Source organism: Mandrillus leucophaeus, unplaced genomic scaffold (genome assembly GCF_000951045.1).
Source record: "Mandrillus leucophaeus isolate KB7577 unplaced genomic scaffold, Mleu.le_1.0 Scaffold3, whole genome shotgun sequence".
NCBI lineage: Eukaryota > Metazoa > Chordata > Mammalia > Primates > Cercopithecidae > Mandrillus > Mandrillus leucophaeus.
The window spans coordinates 7,767,537-7,789,679 of NW_012103142.1; the positions used below are offsets into that span (position 1 = coordinate 7,767,537).

General features: G+C 45.8%; 1 long non-coding RNA gene across 1 annotated transcript; it reads right to left on the reverse strand.

Annotated features, from left to right (window-relative positions):
• Window positions 1–16,412: 16,412 nt before the first annotated feature.
• Window positions 16,413–20,659, reverse strand: LOC105544268. The gene is made up of 2 exons (XR_001006739.1): window positions 20,355–20,659; window positions 16,413–16,768 (listed from the first exon to the last, which is right to left on the reverse strand). It is a non-coding gene; the product is annotated as an uncharacterized LOC105544268 (long non-coding RNA).
• Between the last annotated feature and the right edge of the window lie 1,484 nt (window positions 20,660–22,143).

Consider the following 22,143-nt stretch of genomic DNA (forward strand, 5'->3'; position numbering starts at 1 on the left):
GGCATTTATGAAAGAGGATATCACAATTTCCTTAGGTCCCTATCACTTTCCTACAACTTGCTCCCCTGACTTTGAGGAAGTTCTTCTTGAAGCCTAGCCTTCATCTCTCCTGCTGCGTTCAGGAATGTTTCGGAGATCAGATGTTCCTCTCTTGTCCCACCCACTTCAGACCCTTTGAAATAATGCAGCGTAATATTGCTGATTGGAACTCCCCAATGAAAGAAAAGGTCAGGTATCATGCGAAAATATAAGGGCAGTTATATTTCCCTGAACACCTAGATACGGTGACAAGTGAGCACAAAGATATTTGTCACTGCACTTCAGGCAGATTGTGTTGGGTTAATTATCATGAACTGAGGGCTCTGAAGCTGGAGCTCAAAGGCTAAAAAAGAAATTCCTCTTTAGCTAAAAGTAACAAATCTTCAACATGGAGACAGATCCTATTTGAGAAAGATCTCACTGCGAACCTGTTTCCACAGATTGGATGAAGAGGATTTTCCTTACAGGAGTCATTCATTCTCTCAACAAACATCTGTTGAGCACTTTCTATGTGCTAGAGCTGTGGTTCTTCAACTTGATGCATCTCAGAATCCTCTGGAAGGCTTAGCGTATCTACCCAGCCTCCTAGGAGAGGAGGGGAGCTGGAGATGGAGTTCAGTCACATGGACTATGTTTCAGTCAGTCATGCTTATGTAATGAAAACCCCAACACTCTGGACACAGAGGCTCAGGTGAACGTCCTGGCTGGTGGATCCTCCACGAGGGTGATGTGAGGACATGGAAATTGTACGTTTGGGACCCTCACACACCTCTTCCTATGCATCTCTTCTTTGGGACAGTTCTTTTTTTGTTGTCGCTACAATGCAAATGATTTTTATTTTAATAGTTTTCAGGGTACAGGTGGTTTTTGATTACATGGATAAGTTCTTTAGTGGTGATTTCTGAGATGTTAGTGCATCGATCACCTGAGCAGTGTACACTGTACTTCTTTTGTCTAGTTTTGAGTTGTAGCTTTTATAATAAAATCAATTGTAAATATAGTGCTTTCCCGAGTTATGTGAGTTATTCTACTGAATTCTTGAACCTGAAAGAGCTATGGAAACGGCTGACTTTGTAGCTAGTTAGAAGTGTGAATGGCTGGGGGACCTCGGAGCTTGCAACTAGTGTCTAATGTGACGGCAGTCTTGAAGAAAACTGTACCCTTAACTTGTGGAGTCTGCACTAACTCTGAGTAGTTAGCCCTGGAATTATGTTGCACCATAACTATATGAGCTGGGGTGGGCCTGAAAAACAGATTGGAGATAGTTTGAGGAGAACAACGTTAGAGAAAAGAGAATAGAAATGACCCACAAGAAGCCGATTAAAACATTATTTCCACTCCTAGCTGTTCCGAGCACTGGAAAAGAAGGCCTGTTATCTGTACTGTTGAAGTATTAAGATACTTTCATACCCATTGGCCAAGAGTGGGCTACCTTGAGCCCACTAAGTACGCCACGATGCCTCTCTTACGAGATCTTCTCCACATTGATCACCCTAAGATTCAGAAACTAAAGAGTTAGCATTGATACAGCAGAGGCCTTGCAGGTCACAGTCATCCCAACTGGTCAGTGCTATACCCTACATTTTACTAAATATTTAAGAGTTCAGCCCTGAGTACAAGGGGTTTCTACAGAGGGATCTGTCAGAGCAAATCCACATTTTCTAGTCTTGAACTCAGCAAGGATTTTTCCAAGAAAGATTAGTCTGTATCAGGGTTTTAGGCCCACACCCAGAAAAGACAAAAGAAACTACTCAGAAGTAAAAAAGAGTTCAGCCAATTTGGTTATTTGGTAGCATGTAGATTTAGAAGCAATGCATTCATCAGGTTGAATTCATTTCTTTCCCCTTTCTTTCACCCAAAACAAGAGTTAGGAAGCTTAGATAGTATCTCGAAAATCTGTGTAAAGAAGGAACTGTAATTGCTCTGTTCTTTTACTTAGATATTTTTGCCAATTCTAAGACACATAAATAAGCTTGTTATTCAGGCACAGAGGAAAGTGGGATTTATTAATTTAAATGAGTTGATTTGGAGGTCTCTGGGGAAAGATGCCTTGTTCACTCACCAGTCCCAGGGCGTAATTTACAGTGAGCTTTCGCTTTATGTTTTGGACCTAGTTGATGCTAGCGCATAAATTTCCTCAAGTTATTATTATTATAATTCATTATTCATTGAATGTTGACTCAGTGTAACACAAGCAGTGGCAGAAAGACACAGCCCTCCCAAGGGGCTGGAAAGCCATGTCCTAGACAATTCTAGAGGAAGATTCAAAGATCTGGGATTGCAGGAGGGTGATGAGTCTCCCCAGGACTCCACCTGGAGCTTTATTGATGTCCACTAAAGTCTTCCCAGAAGAAACAGGCTTCTGTGCAGGGAGAGTAAAAATACAAACCTAGTGGTTAATTGGCCATGAATTGGGCCACTTGCTGACCTTAATTCAGATGAAGAATCCAATAGGTGGGAAAGGGCCACAGAAGAGGACAGAAACAGAACCAAGTCCCTGAGGTTGGAGGGGGAGAAGGGAACATGTTCATTTGGGAAGCATTTTCTCACTTTTCTCTCCAGATGCTGGGTTAAAAACTAAGAATCTGGGCAGGTGGCAGGGAGTCAGGCACAGGAATCCATTCCCCACAACCACAACCCTCCATCACCTTGGATGACTACTTCCCCTCCTCTCTCTCCCACCCAGGCTCTTCTCCTGTTAGGAACAGCAGTGTGCCTCTTCATTCTTCAGCCATGCCAAACAATTGTGCTGCTTGGAGGCACAGGCCTGACTGACAGAGCGTTTTAGACCTAGCAACAGAAAGCAATTAAGTGCCATTTGGTGCTACCTATAAGTGCAATGGGAATTAGAGAGGAGACAAAAAATGATTTCAGGATGTCAAGATGGGGTGACTGGTGACAATATAGTGACATGGTCTCCTCCCTCCCTCTCTCCCTCAAACATTTACTGAGCATCAGTTGTATGCCAGATTCTGTGCTATGTGGGTGGGGTTTTTGGGTAGAGGGCAGGCATACACAAATCAGGAAGAGATTTGGGAGTGCATAGAAGTCATGTAACCTCACTAAGCCTCAGCTGCCCCATCTGTAAAAGTAGGGTACCCCGCTACCTCACAGGATGGCTGTAATGGCAATGCACATAGTTGTTAGCAGAGTACCTGTTGCAGAATATGCAGTCAATAGAGATTAGCTCTGTAGTTATCTCTGTTGTCAAAAATAAGTGTTACTTATATACTTCAATGTACTGAAAAACCATGCTCCTACCAAGCAACTGCTTTTTATTTTAAATTTTTGATGAAATACATACATATATATGCCTATGCATATATGCACATCGTAAATGTAAAGCTTGTTGAATTTCCATAAACTAAATATGCCCATGTCATCCACACCCAGACCAAGAAACAGAACATTACTGACACGCCCAGGAGCCTCCCCTGCTCTCTTCCCAGTCTTTCCACTGCTGCAAGGGTGACAATCACCTTGACTTCTAACAGCATAGATTAGTGTTGCCCATGTTTGTACTTTATATAGATGGAATCGCACAGCATGTACTCTTTTGTTTCTGCCTTCTTTCATTCAACCTCCTGTTTGTGAGGCTTGTCCATTGTGCAACTGATGTACATTTGTCAGTGAATTTTGCAACTGATCATATTTTTATGACACTCAGTGCCAAAATTAATGGCCACCTCCAGAAATTCCACAGGACCCCATGAGAGGCATTCTGTACCTTACCCTCATTTTCCCACCACCCAAATTTTCTCATGGACTTTTTTCTGTTTATATTGATGGAATATAAAGATGTTTATAACTTATTTCAAATCGTGTTTAAAATGATGTATAGGGGAAATTATAATAATGAATAAATGTTATTTCCCCTTCCCTAGTCAGAGCTCTACTCATTGTACAACTCCACTTCAGGGAGATGATAAAGATGAAGATGACTGCAGATGTCCTGAAGATGGGGATGAAGATGAAGAAGACAATCATAGCTCGCATCCATGGAGCACTTGCTTACTATGTGCCTGACTTTCTTCTAGCTCCTGACATGTACTGACTCGTGACATCTTCATCACAACATATTTTTATCCCCATTTTCAATTAAAGAAACCAAAGCACAGAAAAGCTAAGTATCTTGCTGGAGGGGACCCAGCTGGAATGTGGTGAAGCTTAGATTAGAGCCCAGCCTGAGAAATTCAGTTCTAGACCCCTATCTCAGCCAGCACCTGGTATTGTCACTGCATTGCATGGAGGATGGCCTCTGAGCCATTGCATTTTCACTTCTTTCAAGTCAGCACTCCTGGCTTGCTTTTTGGATCCCCTTCATAAATTACCCAAGTCCCAATGTCAAGCGTAATCTCAGCCTCCCTGCATGTGTGTGCATGAATGCATGTGGCTGGAATGTGAGCGAAGCCCCTGATTATTATTTAAATGAGGACAGGGCTGAAGGCTCCAGCAGAGCAGTCTTTGTCCATTGCCTTCTCCAAGGCTGAGCACCAGGCGTAATTATCAGTGTCTTTCAGCAGAGCCACAGGTAGCTGTCAGTGGCATCAACAGCTTCTAAATGCAGTGGGAGGATCCATACAAATCAGGCTGACCTGCTAACAGAGGAAGAGCCCCATCTGCATGGGAGGTTAGCTACAGCTGTTATCCAAGGAAGACACACCCAGGGCCAGCCAGACCAGAAGTCACCACTTACTGATTCATCCCAGGCTCCTCACACACATTATGTCCACACTTAGAGCCATCCCTGGGGCTAGAGTTACCATCCTATTTTCCAGATGAGGAAACTAAGGCTTCAGTAAGATGTGGCCCATTTATACAAGCCTGAACAATCTGGCTTGATTGTTAGAAAAAAGGGTAACCCAGCGTTTGTTAAAGACAGAAAGTGACGTTCTGCTATGAATTCAGTCTGGGATTGTAGATAGGAGAGTAAGTGCCAGGGTCCCTGGAACAGGGACTAGGGGGGAATATGGTTTCAGCCTGAGGAACCATGGCTGCAGGCACACAGGAAGCTGCCTGCCTTTCCTCCCAGCCAGAACAGGCTCCTGGCCTTCAGGAGCTGCCACAGTACATGGGAATTACATGGAAAATGCACACCTACCTCAGGCCTCTGAGACAAGCAACTCTCACTCTGATTCCTTTCTTGGGCTTTAATCTTGCTTACCACTTAAACTCTTACTGAATTCTGTTGGCAATGGCCTGTGCTTTCTCCAGGAGCAATAAACATCTTGCAATTTATAAATCATTCCATCAATGATTGTCTGCAGGCCAGGGACAGTGGCTCGTGCCTATAATCCCAGCTACTCAGGAGGCTGAGGTGAGAGAATCTCTTGAGGCCAGGAGTTCGAGACCAGTTTGGGTAAACAGAGAGACCTCATCACTTAAAAAGTAAAAATAAAAAATTTAGCCAGTCATGGTGCTGTGTACCTGTAGTTCCAGCCACTTGGGAGGCTAAAGCGGGAGGATCACTTAAGCCCAAGAGATAGAGGCTTCAGTGAGCTATGATTGCACCACTACACTCCAGCCTGGGCAACAGAGCGAGAACTTGTCTCTAAAAAAATTAATAAAATAGTGAATAAAAATAAGAAACAGAAACTTGTCAAAGTCCTTAGCCCAGTGCTAAAGGAGCTGCCTATCCTTGGCGAATGACTCCTGTTGTGACACCTAGAACATGGGATTAATGCTGTCCCTACTGAATACTCTCATTTGCCAGCCATTCCTCAATGATTATCTCTAACCCTCAGGATAAACCTACACAGCCAACATTATTCTCTATCTTCTTACATGTGTGGATGTGAAGGTTCAGGTGGGTTAAGTAGTCTAAGGTCATGCAGCTGGCAAGTGGCCGAGCCAGAGTTCAAGCTTTGTTCTGGCTGACTCTAAGTCCATACTGGTTCCAAATGCCACCAAGGTCTCTTACTGGACAATGGCTTGTAAGCGTTTTTGACTGCAATCCATGGTAAAAGATATACTGTGCATCTCCCTGTGCCAGAACTTGTCTCTCTGCCCATTAGGACATACTGCCCTCTGTCCCAGGAGCTGTAAAACACTGCACCTGTGGCTGTCTTACCTTCTGGTTTCTGGGGAGGGTCCACCAAAGGTGAGCTCCAGCAGGAGATGAGAAGAAAGGAGGAGAGAGGCTGGGGTATTCGTTCCCCTCACTTACTTCTTACTGATTTGAGTAGGAGCCTATACCTCAACACAACATCTGTTTCTCCCACGGTGATTGATATGGTTTGGCTGTGTCTCCACCCAAATCTCATCTTGAATTGTAGCTCCTGTAATTCCCATATGTTGTGGGAGTGTCCCGGTGGCAGATAATTGAATCATGGGGGTGGTGTCCCCATACTGTTCTCATGGTAGTGACTAAGTCTCATGAGATCTGATGGTTTGATAAGGGGAAGACCCTTTCCCTTGGTTCTCATTCTCCCTCTTGCCTGCCACCATGTAAGATTTGCCTTTCATCTTGTGCCATGATTGTGAGCCCTCCCCAGCCATGTGGAACTGTAAGTCCATTAAACTTCTTTTTCTTTATACATTACCCAGTCTTGGGTTTGTCTTTATCAGCAGCGTAAAAACGAACTAATACAGTGGCCTTTTCCACAAGATTCCCTTGTTGGATCTGGAAAGTACTCCCTCCCCAGGATCCTTCTGCCCTGAGGGGTGCTAACAGCTCCACTGCTGCTAGTCTCTGGGTCTTGCACGGTGGTTTCCATATTCCTCTCCTTTGTAAATATTCTTTCTATAAACCCTGCTCAACTTATCCTAATTTAAGTGTGCCTTCTCTTTCCTCTTGGAACCCTGACTAGCGCACTGGTAAACAATGACCCAGTACACACACACACCTGAAGCTAATGTTTCCAAAAAACTTTCTAGTCTTTTACGCCCTATCCTGCCCCACCAAACAACTAAAATTTATTCATGACCTTCATTTTGAAAAGAAAAAACATTTTAGACAACACCTATGGTAGGTGCCACAGTGATCATGCAGGTCACTCCTATCTTTTTGGAAAAAGCAACTGAGTTTAAAAAAAGAAGTAATTGCTCAGAACCATTTACTCCAGGTAGATTGGTTCTGGACTAGAACCCAGATCAGTGACTATTGACCCTGCTTTGAAACATTGAGGTTGAAAGACATACTGCCCTTTCTCTGGGGACCCGCGACTCCCCAGGTCTTTCTTTGGGACAAAAAGAATTGGTAGAAAGACTGAACTTACTAATCAGCTTTTCCCTCTTGTCTTGGTCCTTTCCAACAGCTACTACTTACTCTTCCACTCATGAATGGTACTGGCAGGGTTTATAGAAGCCTTGCTTCTTGGAGTTGGACAGGGCCTTAGCAGTCAATCAGTCCAACCCTCTCATTTCACAGGTGAGGAAGCATGCCTCTAGAAATACTCTACACCACTAAATCAACACAGGCCTGATTCACAGTCTTGGCTCTGGCTGAAAATTACAGAGTGAAACATCCAAACACTCCTACAGCAAAAGGAAAATCCATGGAGGACTGGGCTGCAGCATCTGCAGTCAGACTCCACCTGAAAGCCAGAATGTGCCCACCATAGCCTCCTGCCAGCCTGGAAAGGAAACGAAATCATGGGCAATTCACAGTGGACAGAAGGAAAGCCTGGAGGTCTCACCTTGATCATAAGGGGCTGGTCCCCTACCTGAGTGTCAGTATTGCTGATTGGGGCCAGGAAGGTAGAGGGTAGGAGCAGTGAGGAGAAAGGCCCCAGGTGAGGTGATGACATCATGTTTTCAATGGCTAAAGCTCTTTTCCCAGCCTCTGTGGCCTTGGCCTCCAAAGTAGGGAACATACTCCCTGAAAGTTAAAAGCAGAGTTTTGGAGGCAGGAAGAAAATAATTTCCATTTATATTTATTTTTCTTTATTGAAATGCTTTACTTCCAGTAATTAACATCCTAGCTCTCAGTATTACATGTATAAAACTTATAAATTAATGTACTTATTTTGGGGAGTAGTATACAAATCCAGATAAATTCTAGGTCACTGTTCTAGGGAATCAGGGACTCTCAAAGTGTGTTCTGCATCACAATCACCTAGGAACTTGATTCAGGGCCCCCAGGCCAAACCTGCTGGAGCAGATTCCCTGGGAGCTGGGAAGGGACAGGAATCTGCATATTAGACAAGTTCCCCAGGTAAGTCTATGCCCACTAATTTTGGACAATGGTCACTCTGGGCCTTGCCTCTGCAGCTGTGGGAGGAACCCATCCAGCCCACAGTAGTCCCCTCTGCATGCCTATCCCCAGAGAACGCTGGGTCCTGCCTGTCCTGCCATCCACTCATTGTACACAAAGGTACCTGGTCAAGGGGGTGAATGTGGCTGATGTCCTCCAGGTTGTGTGCCTGGCATGGAAGCTGCATCTGCCCCAAGAAAACGGCCACTTTGTTCTAATTTACACAGAGCTGCTGTATGGGCTGGAAACAGCTGTGAACTGCTGTGAATTTGTCTGCTGGGGAAGCCTGACCATTCACTGGGACCAAACTGGGATCACCAGAGAGAGGGCAGAACTTCTGAGGCCAAGGGGAAAAATATGACTGAGATGGTGGAGGAAGCCTAGGGTGGAGGAAGAACTTCCTCACATCAGGGTAGTAGGACAGGTGGATTGAAGAGCAAAGTCACAGAGGACCCACTTGAGGAAAAGGAGGAGAAAGACAGGGGAAGGGGAAGGCAGGATAGAAAAATGAGCAGGTGAGAGAGAATACGACAGGCAGAAACAGAAAGAATAGAGAAAGAAACACATTATTGAGAGATGGGGCTTGGTGAGGAGTAGGCAGTGTAGCCTGCCTATCCTATCAGAAAAGTCAGGGCAGGAGTGAATGGGTAAGATATGGCCAACTTTAGGGCAAAAAAATCATGCCCCTTCCCCCTGCTCTTTCTATTAGGTTGCTGCAGACATAATTGCGGTTTTTGCCATTATCAATGTCAAAACCCACAATTACATTTGCACTAACCTAATATATTTTCCTTTACACTAGTCAAAAATGTCTGGAGGCCAGGTGTGGTGGTTCTTGCCTATAGTCCCAGAACTTTAGGATGCTAAGGCCGGAAGATCGCTTGAGCCCAGGAGGTTGAGACCCACCTGGGAAACATAATAAGACCCTGTCTCTACAAAAAAATTAAAAAACTTAACTGGGCATGGTGGCATATGCCTGTAATCCTAAGGTACTCAACAGGCTGAGGCAGGAGGATTATTTGAGCCCAAGACATTCAGGCTACAGTGTTGGCAGCCTGGGCAACACAGTGAGACCTTCTCTTAAAAAAAAAAGAAAAAGTCTGGAGAAGGAGAGAAGAATCTATACCCCAGGGTTGTTTTGCTGGAACTTTCTCTGGCTAAGGCAAGGAAAAGGTTTTCCACTTTTAATGCTTTTTCATTGACCACCCGAGCCCGGTTGCATTCACGTTTTCGTTTCTGAACAATAAACTGGCAATTACCTATTGGGTTGTTTTAGCCAGGATGCTTGCTACTGCTGACATTTCCCTGGTGATTTGCACCGATTGAAATTCTCCAGAGTAATTGTTATTAGCGTATCATCAGGAGTTTATCTTGGGAGCTTTTGGGTTTTGCTGATTTAATAACCAAGCTCTGGAGTCTGTGCTGTGGGAAAAATGTTTAGGCTGAGGAAGAGAGCGGGACAGAGTCCAGCATCTTCTCCTGCAGGTCAGGCCAGAGCTTATTTAAGAGAACGAAAATAAAAAAGAGCAAGAGGAACATTTGCTTGTTTAATTGGCCATAGACTTTCCTGGTAATAATTTGTAGCAAGATAACAGACCTCTTCAAGGTCATGTGTCTGGACATGGCTGGGTGAGGGAAAGGACTCAGAAAATTCTGGGTGATTGGCTTTATAAATGAGTATGCTGATCTTGCTAGGACTCATCGGTCAGTTGATGAATGTCGACTGTTTAACTGATGGTTCCAGCCTGGCTGGCCTGGCTCTCAGCCTGGACTCCTGGCCCAGCTGTGTTTGAATAAATGCAAAGATGGAGGACCTGCTCTGGGGTCTGGAGCAGCAAAGGCATTGTGTTCAAATCCCAGGAGCATGAACTCCAGCCTGAAGCCAATCATTTGTTGAGAGCCCACTGAAGAGACAACTCAGAAAGAGAGCAGACAACCTGGGCAAGAAGTAGGATGGGGCAGCTGTGCCTGTGTCTGGGCTTGCACAGACCAGGTTGGGTTCTCCCAGCTAGTTCCAGACCCTTGATCTGTTGGAGCAGACCCTATGATTCCCCATATTTGACCTGAAACCCATTTTATAGAGTTGAAAGGGGCCCCAGAGTTCCTTAAGTCCAGCCACTCCCTGTTTCAGATGAAGTTGAGGCCCATGATGGCACCCATATCTCTGTACTCCATCATGACCTGAGAGCGCTCCATCACTGCCCCTATTATATTGTTCAGCATTGCTATGGGCCATTGTGGTCCTCATCTCCATGTGAAGGGCTCCATGAAGCCATGGCCTGCATTTTATTAATCACAGGACTTGACACCCAGCAAATGCTCAGTGTTTCAATGAATGAATCAATGAATGGAGTGACTTGCCCAAAGATGCATAGTTGGTAGTGGCAGATCCAGGACACCCTGTGCTAGCACTGGCTCAGTGTTCCTGATAGGGCCCCACACTATCCACCAAGGGGTGAAGCAGAGGGCTTAAGTCCACTGGCATCCAGTCCCAGACTGCTGGAGTTTGGATCTTGGTTCATTAGCTGGCTATGAGGTGGCCACAAAGGCAGGCTTCTTGGATTCCCTTTCAAGAAGGAATTTGCTGTTCAGCTCTAAGAGGGCAGTTAGCTGACGGCTCCAACACCAGCACCTTCAGGGTCCACCTTGGCTCTGAAGCCAAGGCCAATTCTTCCCTATCAGTCCCAGCCAATGACAGAGACCAGTGGGAGTACCAGGGCCTGGCCATGCCTGCCCAACGCCAGGCCCTCTAACGGGCAGTCTCCGCTCCAGAGTGCCCCACCAGGCTGGCTGAGACTGTCTGAGCTGCTCAGCAGTCTGAGGCTCTCCCAGCTCCTTTTACCTTTCCCAGGTTTCAGGTCTACATTCTAGTCCGAAGGTTTTCCTTCTCCATTTCTACTTTCTCCTCCTTTTATATTTTTTCACAGGAATACTTCCAATAAACCTCAATAAATCTTAGCATCTACTTCCCAGAGGCCTCAACTGACACAAGCTGTGGGACCCGGGACAAGTTCCTTAACCTCTCCAGCCTTCATTTATCCTCTGTAAATTGGGCTTATGTTCATATCTGCCTCATAGGGTGATACGGGCCATCCCTTAGGGAGTAAATGAATCCAGGTAAGGGGCTGGACTAGCACCTGGCACAGGCAGGCGCTCTGTACATGTTAGCGACTGCTATCACTGAGGAATCCTGCTTGTCCATGGATTTCAGTTGCATGGAATCCTACATCTAAGTAAAGGAACCACAGAAAGACTGTAGTCCTTGGGTTCATCCACACACGGCTGGATGCATGTGAGATAAGGTCATAAAAATGCAAATTCTGCTCCTTTTTCTAAGGCACCCACTGTGGAGCTAACAGAGGCTGGGGCTGGGATCTGGCTGCAGATCTGCTGGGGGTCAGGGCTGAGCAGATGCTGTCTCTATCTCTCCTGGGAGATAAGGTCCTGAAGGTGAGGAATGTCCTGACTACCTTCCCAGCCTCAAAGTCTCCACTGAACACCCTGCCATGGCCTGCTCGGTGCCCAGCTGCCTCTGGTGAAGGTGGGAAAGGTGAGAGCTGCTCTTGGTGCCTTATGAATCCCCGCTCTCCTCTCCCAGACACCCTGGGCCACTTTCCCACCTCAATCTAGGTCCTCAACTGTTCTGGGTGTACTTCACAGCTAAGATGTTGGCTCATGAAAACAAAACTAAACAAACAGTTCTAACCCCCATTCAGCCTCAGCAGTAAGTCATGTTCTCCCACTGGGACCAGGATCTAAATTTCTAGGGATAGTCCTGACTGTGACAGGAAAGCTATAGGAGTAGATAATGTCTGATTCCCCTTCTAACTCTGACAGTCCATCAGGGGCCAGCAAACTCTTTCTCTAAAGGGCTAACAAGCAAACACTTCACATTTATAGGCCGTAAGGTCTCTGTCACGACTACTCAACTCTGCTGTTGTAGCATGAAAGCAGCTATTGACAATATGCAGAAAAATGAGCCTAGCTGTGCTCAGATGAAACTACCTACAAAATCATGTGCTTTGGTCCAAGGGCCATATTTTGCCAAGTCCCATGCTACATAATAAATGTGATGACACTGCCCTGGGGTAACCGATTTTCAGTGGCCATGTGGACGTTCACTGGTGGTTTCCTGACACATTTTTCCCTGCCCTCCTGACCAACAGCACCAGACATTCCTTTGGGCCACTGCTCCTCCTCCTTTGTCTCCCATGTGGTTTGGGTGTGATGACTTTAAGCTGGATTCTGGGTGGGCCCTGAGGGGATTGAGGGAGTCAGCATATCCCTCCTGGACCATAGAGATTTATTGGGGCAGTTAAGTGAGAGGAACACAAAATCCAATCTAGGCCAATGAGTTGTGAGATGTTTGCTGGGGACTTCACCAGCGATTCCTCCCCTTGTTCTGCAGGAACATCTCAGAAGAGAAGCTATGTATGTCCAGATAGTTTGTAGCCACTATGGTGGTGGGGAAGAGGGTGGTGGCCAGAAGGGAAAACTGGCCTACGAGTAGCAGAGCCAACGAACTCAAAGAGAAATGGAGCCAGAGCCCTTCTGACAATGGGAACCCCTGGATCAAACCATGCCTGAAGCCAGAGTCTCTCTAAACTTTTCAATCATTAAGCCAATAAATTATTATGCTACCTAGGACCAAGCTAAGTGTCCTGTTATTTATAATAAAAAGGATCCTAACTGATGCAATTAGGAACCTCAGAAAAGGAGGTTTTTCTACCCTACCTTCACTACCCCCACCACTGCTAGGTCCCAAAGAAATGAACCTACAATGGTAGAATTTCAGACCTGTAATTAGGAATGGCAAAGAAATCTCAGGAAGAAACTTGAAGACAGGGGATTTATTTTAAAGGAATTCAGAGTATGCTGTGCCAAAAATATGCCACTTAGGTATATGAGGATTATTTTGAGCTGAATGCAATAATGAAAAGGCAGACACAGGACAAGCTCTCTGGACTCCCCCCTACTACATAAAAACAGAACATAAATTCCCTTGTAAAGGTGCCCCAACCCCACAACCCCCCAACACAGGCACACACGTGCATACACACAAATGCTTCTTATACCAGGAAGAAGACATTATCACCAGAGAGGAGATGACACTGAGAAAGAGTATACACAGACAAAGCTTACTAACTAGCTCTTATCTACTGTTTCTTTCCTCATATATTTGCCTTCCAACAATTTGTCTCAGTCTCTCTGCCCCAACGCAGAAGGCCCAGCTACCTCACCCCTTTGCTCTGCTTTGCCTCCCAAAATGTCATGCAAATTGCCAAGCAGAAGCAATTGACAGGTCCTGCTGAGTTCACTGCAGCTGGCTGCAGAACCGTCAAGAATAGGATTGTCTCAATCAAAAGAAGAAAGGCACGGAAACCAATTAGGCCCTGCAATATTTGACTAAGTGTGCCAGATTAATCGCAATTATTAATTACAGGGTATGGAGAGCAGAAATGTAATTATTGACACCTTCCCTTTGTGGAAATTGGCTTTGGGCGATGGAAATCTGAGAACCCAATCAAAGACAACTGAGAACATCTTTCTAGCCAGGGGCTAGAGGGTGGAGGGGGGCAAGTTTTCCTCAGGCTGGGAAGGGGAAATCACAGGGCCATTCCCAATGGAATTTTGAGAGGAAGCACCAACCCATTGCTGCCAACTGGCCTGCCTCTACAGGTGGTCCAGAATCTGGCTTGGGCCCCACATGGTAAAGGTTCGTGGTCAAGATAGGGGCTTGGCTCTTGTCCTGCTTCTGGCCTGATGCACCAAGTGAATCTGGACTCATCACTTTATTTGGGACTCAGTTCGTTATCTGTTAATGTGGGATTTTGCTGTAATTAGTGTTTCTCAAAACAGAAGCTGATTCGTTTTTCCTGAGTAAGACATTCAACACATGATAAGACCCATACATTGCCAAGGGGGGAAATTTACTCTTCCAACCCCAGTGGTTCCAGCCAGCATAACAATCCAAAAGCACACACCCATGTTTTAACATGTCCCCTAGGGAGATAGTACCAACCTGGGCTGAGAACCAGTACCTGGTAGGTAGCATACTTCAAGAGTTGTGTGACCTCTCCACACCTCAGAGTCTTCATCTGAGAAATGAGGATTCTCATGCACCTTCCTCATTGAGCTATGATGGCTACGATGATTAAATGAGATATTCCTAAGCACAGTGTCCGGCACATAGTAAGTATAATCATTTTTACCCCTTTTAACATATGGAGCCAAGTAGTTATGATCTGATTTCAACCCTGAAAAGTATATACTATTATCTTTTACAGATGGGGAAACTGAGGAACTAGGAAGTTAAATAACTTGCCAGACTTCAACAATGGATCCTTGTGACTTCCCAACCTGGCCTTTTAACAGCCCATTTGCGAGGGAAGTGACAAGGACAGGCCTTCACTGACGTTTGTTATAGGTGGTCTGAGCTGTAGGGGCAGGCAAGAGACACTGGGGCTTCCAGTGATGACTGCCAGGTCTGGAAGACAGGCTGAAGATGGGCTGCCTCTTCTGGGTCTGCCAGACCGCATGATTTGCAGGCACCCTATTTGTAAATCCAGACGTGGGATTAAGGACGTCTTTTGCTCTTTGGCTTCACTAAGATGGTGCTAAAGACCAGGAAGTGAGTGGCTGAGCTCTGGAGACCAAGTCTGCAATAACAAAGCTGGGAAAGGGTAGGGAGTGTTGTCAGCAGGTCTGCCCCCAGAGGCAGCTGCAGAAAGGGCGTGGGCAGAATACTTCTTCCGTTATTGCTTGGGGTCAGCAGAGCTCTGTGTCCTGGGCAGAGGAATATGAGACAGGAGACAATGTCCTTACATTCAGATGTTCAGATACCCATCAGAATATTACAGAGAAACCACAGAAAGCTCAGGGGTTCAGGGAGACCCCCTAGGATAGGAGTCACAGCCCGTTCTCTGCAAGCTCCTGTTCCTGGTGACCTACAAGGCCCTGCATGATCTCCATACTGCCCGAGTCAACGTTTCTCACTTCATCTTTGTGCCACCCCCTTCACTCAGTAAGTTCAGACACACTGACCTTCTTTCTTTTCCTCTCTCCTATCTCAGGGTCTTCACATTTGCAGTCAGTTCTGCCTGAAAAAATTGCTGTTCATCCAGACCATCCTCCCATAGCTGGCTCATTTTCATCATTCAGCTCTCATCTCAGAAGCCTCCGGCCAGGCGCAGTGGCTCATGCCTATAATTCCCAGCACTTTGGGAGGCCAAGGTGGGCAGATCACTTGAGGCCAGGATTTTGAGACTAGCCTGGTCAACATGGTAAAACCCCATCTCTCTTAAAAATACAAAAAATTAACCGGGTGTTGTGGCGGGCGCCTGTAGTCCCAGCTACTCGGAGGCTGAGGCAGAATTGCTTGAACCCAGGAGGTGGAGGTTGCAGTGAACTGAGATCCTGCCACTGCACTCCAACCTGGGCGACAGAGCAAAACTGTCTCAAAATAAGTAAATAAATAAATAAGTAAGAAGCCTCTGCTCAGAGAGGCTGCCCAAACCATGCCAGTTTAAATAGACACGTACACCCAGTAAGAGAAAATAAAAAATCTCAGGACCCCACACTCATTATGCCCAAGAAAATGTTAAGCCTGGAGACTGAGTGACCCAACACTACCATCTTTTCCCCAGATGATTAGCTGTCACTCCACAGCCTTGTGTCAAAGTATTATCCATTAGCCAGATCCCCACAGAAAGGCAAAAGGCCTCTAGCATCTCCAGATGCTTTTGAAAACTTTCAAGATGCATATCCTCCCACAAGACAAGGACATGTCAATTACAACTTGAGGGCTGCAATCTAAAGTGTAGTTCCTAAAACTAAAGTCTATTAGATTTCACAGTGATACTGCTTATCTTTGCAGGTACAGAACAAAGACAAGATTAGATCAATCATTCTTGCACTTACCACACCTCCCTTCCTACATTCCTTTTCCCCTTTAAGAAAGTATATAAATACTAAGCCTCCTGGAAAAAAAAAAACTTTCTGGAAAAAACAGCCGCAGATGCGGCTGTGACTTGTGTTTTTCCTATGCATACCCTCAAGCTCTGGCTTAATAAACCTTGATTGATTGAGACTCTTGCCTCAGTCACTCATTTATTTCAGTTAACATGCCACTCCTACCATTACAATTACACTGCATTTATTTGCTTCTTAGTACTTATTATAACTTAAATTTGTTTGTTGTTTATTGTCATTTATCACAACTAACTTGTAAGTTCCATAAAACCAGTGATTTTTGTCTGTCTTTTCAACATAGTATTCTGAACCTAGAATAGTGCCTGGCACTTAAAAGGTCCTTAGCAAATATCAAACAAGTGAACAAAGGATATAGACACAGCATCTGATGACAAGGAACCTTCAGTCTGAGGAGGGAGACACAGCCTTTCTCAGTCTGTTTTCTACTGCTCTAACAATACCTGAGGCTGAGTAACTTAGAATAAATAGAAATGTATTTGGTTCATGATTCTGGAGGCTTGGAAGTCCAGGAGTGAGGGGCCACATCTGGTGAGGATCTTCCTGCTGCATCATCATATGGAAGAGAGGAAAAGAGAGTGAGAGGTCCGCAAGAGAGGGCTGAACTTGGTCGTCTAACAAATCCACTCTCACAATAATAAAATCAATCCATTACAAGGGCAGAGCCTTCATCACCCTAATCACCTCTTCCAACTCTGTTGCATTGAGAATTAAGTTTCCAACACTTGCCTTTCTGGGGGAAACACTCAAACCTTAGCATTCTATCCGTGGCCCCCAAAATTCATGTCTTTTTCACATGTAAAATACATTCAATCCATCCCAATAGCCTCAAAAGTCTTAACTTGTTCTAGTATCAACTCAATATCCAAAAGTTCAAAATCTCATCTAAGTCAGATATAGATGAGATCAAGGCATGACTCATCCTGAGGCAAATTTTTCTCTACCTGTCAGTCTATGAAATTAAACAAGTTATCTACTTCTAAAATACAGTGATGAAACAGACATGGGATAGACATTCCCATCCTAAAAGGGAGAAATAGTCAAGAAGAAAGGCCTACAGTCCTAGGGTCTTGGGCGTTACCCCACTCCCATGGCTTCACTAGGCATTGCCCAAGTTTGGTCTCTCCAAAGTAGCTCTATCCCTGCAACAGGTCTCTGCCTGGGTCTCCAGGCTGTTCATGACATCCTTTGAAATCCAGATGCAAGCTGCCATGGCTGCAGCTCTTGCATTCTGCATGCCTGTAGTGTCAGCACCATGTGGACGATGTATGGCTTACACCTTCCAGAGTTGGCAGGTCGAGGTTCACCTGGATAAGCTTAAACCATGGCTAAGGTGGCTAAGGGGCACTAAGCTAGAATTTGGGGAACAGAGCCCCAAGACAGTGCAGGGGAACAAATACTGAAGTCCTGCAAATGCCAGTCTGAAAACTTTGCCCTTATGGTCCTGCTCTGGGCCTGTGATGAGAGGGAAAGCTTCAAAGATCTCTGAAACGCCTTGGGGTCTTTCTCTCATAGCCTTGATAAATAGCACTTGGCTCCCTTCTATCCATCTTAATTGCTTTAGCAAATGGTCACTTTGCCACACCTTTGGTTTGTTCTCCTAAATATGTCTTTTCACTGTTTGTTTTGTTTTGTTTTGTTTTGAAACGGAGTCCCACTCTTTCACCCAGGCTAGAGTTCAGTGACACGATCGTGGCACACTGCAACCTCTGTCTCCCGGATTCAAGCGATTCGCCTGCCTTAGCCTCCCGAGTAGCTGGGATTACAGGTGCCTGCCACTATGCCAGGCTAATTTTTGTTTTTAGTAGAGATGGGGTTTCACCATGTTGGTCAGGCTGGTCTCAAACTCCTGACCTCATGATCCGCCTGCCTTGGCCTCCCAAAGTTCTGGGATTATAGGTGTGAGCCACTGAGCTAGGCTGCCTTTTCACTTTTTACATGGCCAGACTTCAGATTTTCCAACTCTTTCTGCTCTGCTTCCCTTTTACTTAAAATTCTGTCTTTAAATCATTTTGTTTCTCTTGCATCTTACCAGGTGCATTTAGAAGTAGCCATGCAGCTCCTTTAATATTTTGCTTAGAAATTTCTTCCTCCAGTTATCCTAGTTCGTCACTCCGAAATTCTGCCTTTGATAAAGTCCTTGGGCATGGATACAATTCGGCCAAGTTATTTGCCACCTCATAACAAGGAGAGCCTTGACATCAGTTTCCAATAAGATATTCCTCTTTTCCATCTGAAACCTCATCAGAATGGCCTTTACTGCCCATATTTCTACCAACATTCTGATCACAACCACTTACGTAATCTCTAAGAAGATTCTGACTTTCCTGAGGTCTTTTCTTCTTCTGCAACAGCACCAGAATTGCCCATTATGGTCCATTCACAGCCTTTTTCTAACCTGCTTCTCCAAATTCTTCCAGCTTCTGCTCATTATAAAGGTCCAAAGCTGCTTTCACATTTACAGACATTTGTTATAGAAACAGTCCCAGTTCTCAGTACCAGTGCTCAGTCTTAGTCTGTTTTCTGCTCCTATAGCAGAGTACTTGAGACTGGGTAATTTGTAATAAACAGAGATTTATTTGGCTCATAGTTTTGTAGTTGGGAAATCCAAGAGCCAGGGAGCACCTAGTGAGGATCTTCTTGCTGCATCATCCCACGGCACAAGGTCAAAGAAAGAGGGTAAAGGAGGAAGAGAGGGCTGGAATCACTTTTGTAATAAACCTACTCCCATGATATCATGCCAGATTAAGTCAGCTTAGTTGTACTAATTCTGACCAGGGCTGAGAGGTCTCACAATGACTCAGTGGCCAATTAAATGCTTTTCAATTCATGGTTCATTGTGAAGCTTTCACACAACCATGCACATATATTCAACACATATGCAGGCAGTGATGAGAGAGAGGGGAACAAACTATAGGGAGAGACCAGCACATTGACAAATGAACTGGAGGGTGGGGTGGGGCAGAGCTGCTTCCACAGGTATCTCACCATGGTTCGTTTCTTTGCTGTTTTCATGGCCCTCTGAAGGAATGTCCATGATCGTTATCTCAGCTGTGTTTTGGCTTCACTTTCTCCTCTAGTGGACCTAGTCTAACCCTCTAAAATCAGGGCTAATCAAACTGGGCTTGATCAGATGTGAGCAGTGAGTATAATTAGCAACCAACCCCACAGATCTACCTCCACTGTTTCAGACATGCCTATCTGACCATTCCTTTGTGCAGTATAAAGATTTATCTACCTCTTGATTGGAGAAAAGGGTGGTTACAGGCCATTTTTCTCTTTGCTTGGAGCCCCTCTCCCCTCTTTGCTGCCCTCTCAGGTCCTTGCTTCCCATTCTCTTTCATCTATATCCATCTTTACGGAATCTAGGGCCACTGCAGCGGCAGTCTATGAGCAGCACCCATAAGAGGACCCATAAGAGCACCCATGAGCAGCACCCAAAAGAGGAAATTGAGACTCCAGGTGGAGAGGAGACTTTTCCAAGGTCATGCCACAGTGATTTAATGACATGACTGGGATGTGAACCTGCAGCTCTTGGCTCCTCAGGCAGCACCATTGTTTATCCACTCCCTCTTTTTTTTTTTTTTTTTTTGAGACACAGTCTCGCTCTGTCGCCCAGGCTGGAGTGCAGTGGCGCGATCTCAGCTCACTGCAACCTCCACCTCCCGGGTTCAAGCGATTCTCCTCCCTCAGCCTCCTGAGTAGCTAGGACCGCAGGTGCTCACCACCACACCAAGTTAATTTTTTTGTATTTTTAGTAGAGATGGGGTTTCACCGTGTTAGACAGGAAGGCCTCGATCTCCTGAACTCATGATCTGCCTGCCTCGTCCTCCCAAAGTGCTAGGATTACAGACGTGAGCCACAGCGACTGGCCTCCACTCCCTCCTCCTAAGGCTAATTTTCCCTACTCCCTTTCTTTACCCTGCAATGTACTTTGTGATCTCTGTCCTAGTTTTGTGCCCATATTCAGACTTAGTAGCCTTGGGGTCTTCCTAAGGAAGACATACAACCAAGCCTGTCGCCAGTCATGGGTCCACCCCAGAGTGGGGACCCCCTGAGGCCCGGGGCCTTACGAAAGTTAGTAACAGGGGGTAAAATGCAATGACAGGGGTGGAAAGACCCCCATGCTTACCCCGGCAGAGTAAAAAGTGCAGATGTCAGACACTCTTGAGTAGACACTGCAGCTCTACTTCACATTAAGGGCTTGACCTCAGGCAGTTTACTTCATTTTCCTGGGCTCCAGGTTTTTCAATTACAAAAAGAGATAAAAAATAACCCTCATGTCCCCCCGCCCCATCCCAGCTTGCAATTTAGTGTGAATTAAATCAGGTGATGTACGCGTAATGGGCCCAGATTAGCACCAGGCACGCAGGCCCACAGTGTGGCTGCACCTGCCCCTCTGAGATACTCTCTCCTCCCCGAAGACTTCGTCAGCCTGCATTCTGCATATGCATTGTGGCTCTTCCCTGTGGAAGCCCTTTTAAGGCAGGAACTGTTCCTGGGAAAAGATAAAATCCTTGGCACAGCTAAGCCATTACCAGAAATGTTTAACCAGCCCGTGTTCACAGGCGGGAGGACATGCATGAAAGCGTTTTATCTTCCTCCCACAAAGGGAGAGCGGAGCTCCGCACCAGGCTGACATGAAGGCTTGATTTTTTAAAGTAGACGTTTAGGATTCTACTGATGCTTTGCTAACTCCCAGTCAAATCACAACATCAAGGAAAGAAAAACTCCATTTTCTGCAAAGATGTTGAAATGGCCCTTTCCAATTAGGCAATGGGCTCCAGGAGGGGGATCTCAGACAGGCAGCCAAAAGCCGTCTCTGCTCATCTGTGCATTCAGGGATCTGTGAGCCCAGGGCACCATACAAGTAGCCACTCCAAGTGGACTCTGCATATCCTAAGGCAGGGGAGAGGCCTCCGAGTGACATCCTGCCCTCTCCCACCAGGTTGTTCTGGGATGTCCCTGGAGAGTATATGTGTCTCGTTAGTTACTAGTCAGTTATGTGTTTTACATATATTGATTAGTCTGAACATCTACCTTGATTAGCAAAGACCATGACTCTCATAAAATTGCCCACATGTCATATGTGCAAACACCACCATTTACTTGCAATGCTGCCCTCCCAGTCAATGCTCTAACTACTTTTTATGTATTAACTCATTTAATCTTTACATATCTGTGGTGGCTTCATGAATGGCCACAAATTCTTTGTACTCCTGCCATGGAGAGGTGGGGGTCTCAGTCATCTCGCCTTGAATCCAGGCAAGCTCTGGGTCTGCTTTGACCAGTAGAATGTGGCAGGAATGATGCTGTGGCCCAGGCCTTAAAAGATGTTGCCACTCCCATCTCCTGGCATGCTCTCTGGGAGCCCTGGGATACTGCATAAAAAGCCTGTAGGCCGGGCACGGTGGCTCATGCCTGTATCCCAGCACTTTGGGAAGCTGAGGCAGGTGTATCACAAGGTCAGGAATTTGAGACTAGCCTGGCCAACATGGTGAAACCCCCCGTCTACTAAAAAATACAAAAATTAGCCAGGTGTGGTGGCATATGCCTGTAGTCCCAGCTACTAGGGAGGTTGAGGCAGGAGAATCGTTTTAACCTGGGAGGTGGAGATAGCAGTAAGCCAAGATCGCAGCACCACTGCACTCCAGCCTGGGCGACAGAACAAGAGTCCTTCTCAAAAAAAAAAAAAAGCCCTGTGAGTACTCTAGTCAACTATCCCAGCTGGACCTAGCCTTTCAGTCACCCCAGTTGAGATGCCAGATGTGTGAGTGAAGCCTTTCGGGACCCTCCAGGCCAGCTGAACACCATCGCATGACATCAGCTGACACAATGTGGAGCAGATGCACTGAGTGGCAGACCCAGCCTGAGCGACTGACCCAGGACAGCGTGAAATATAATAAAATGGCTGGCTTTAT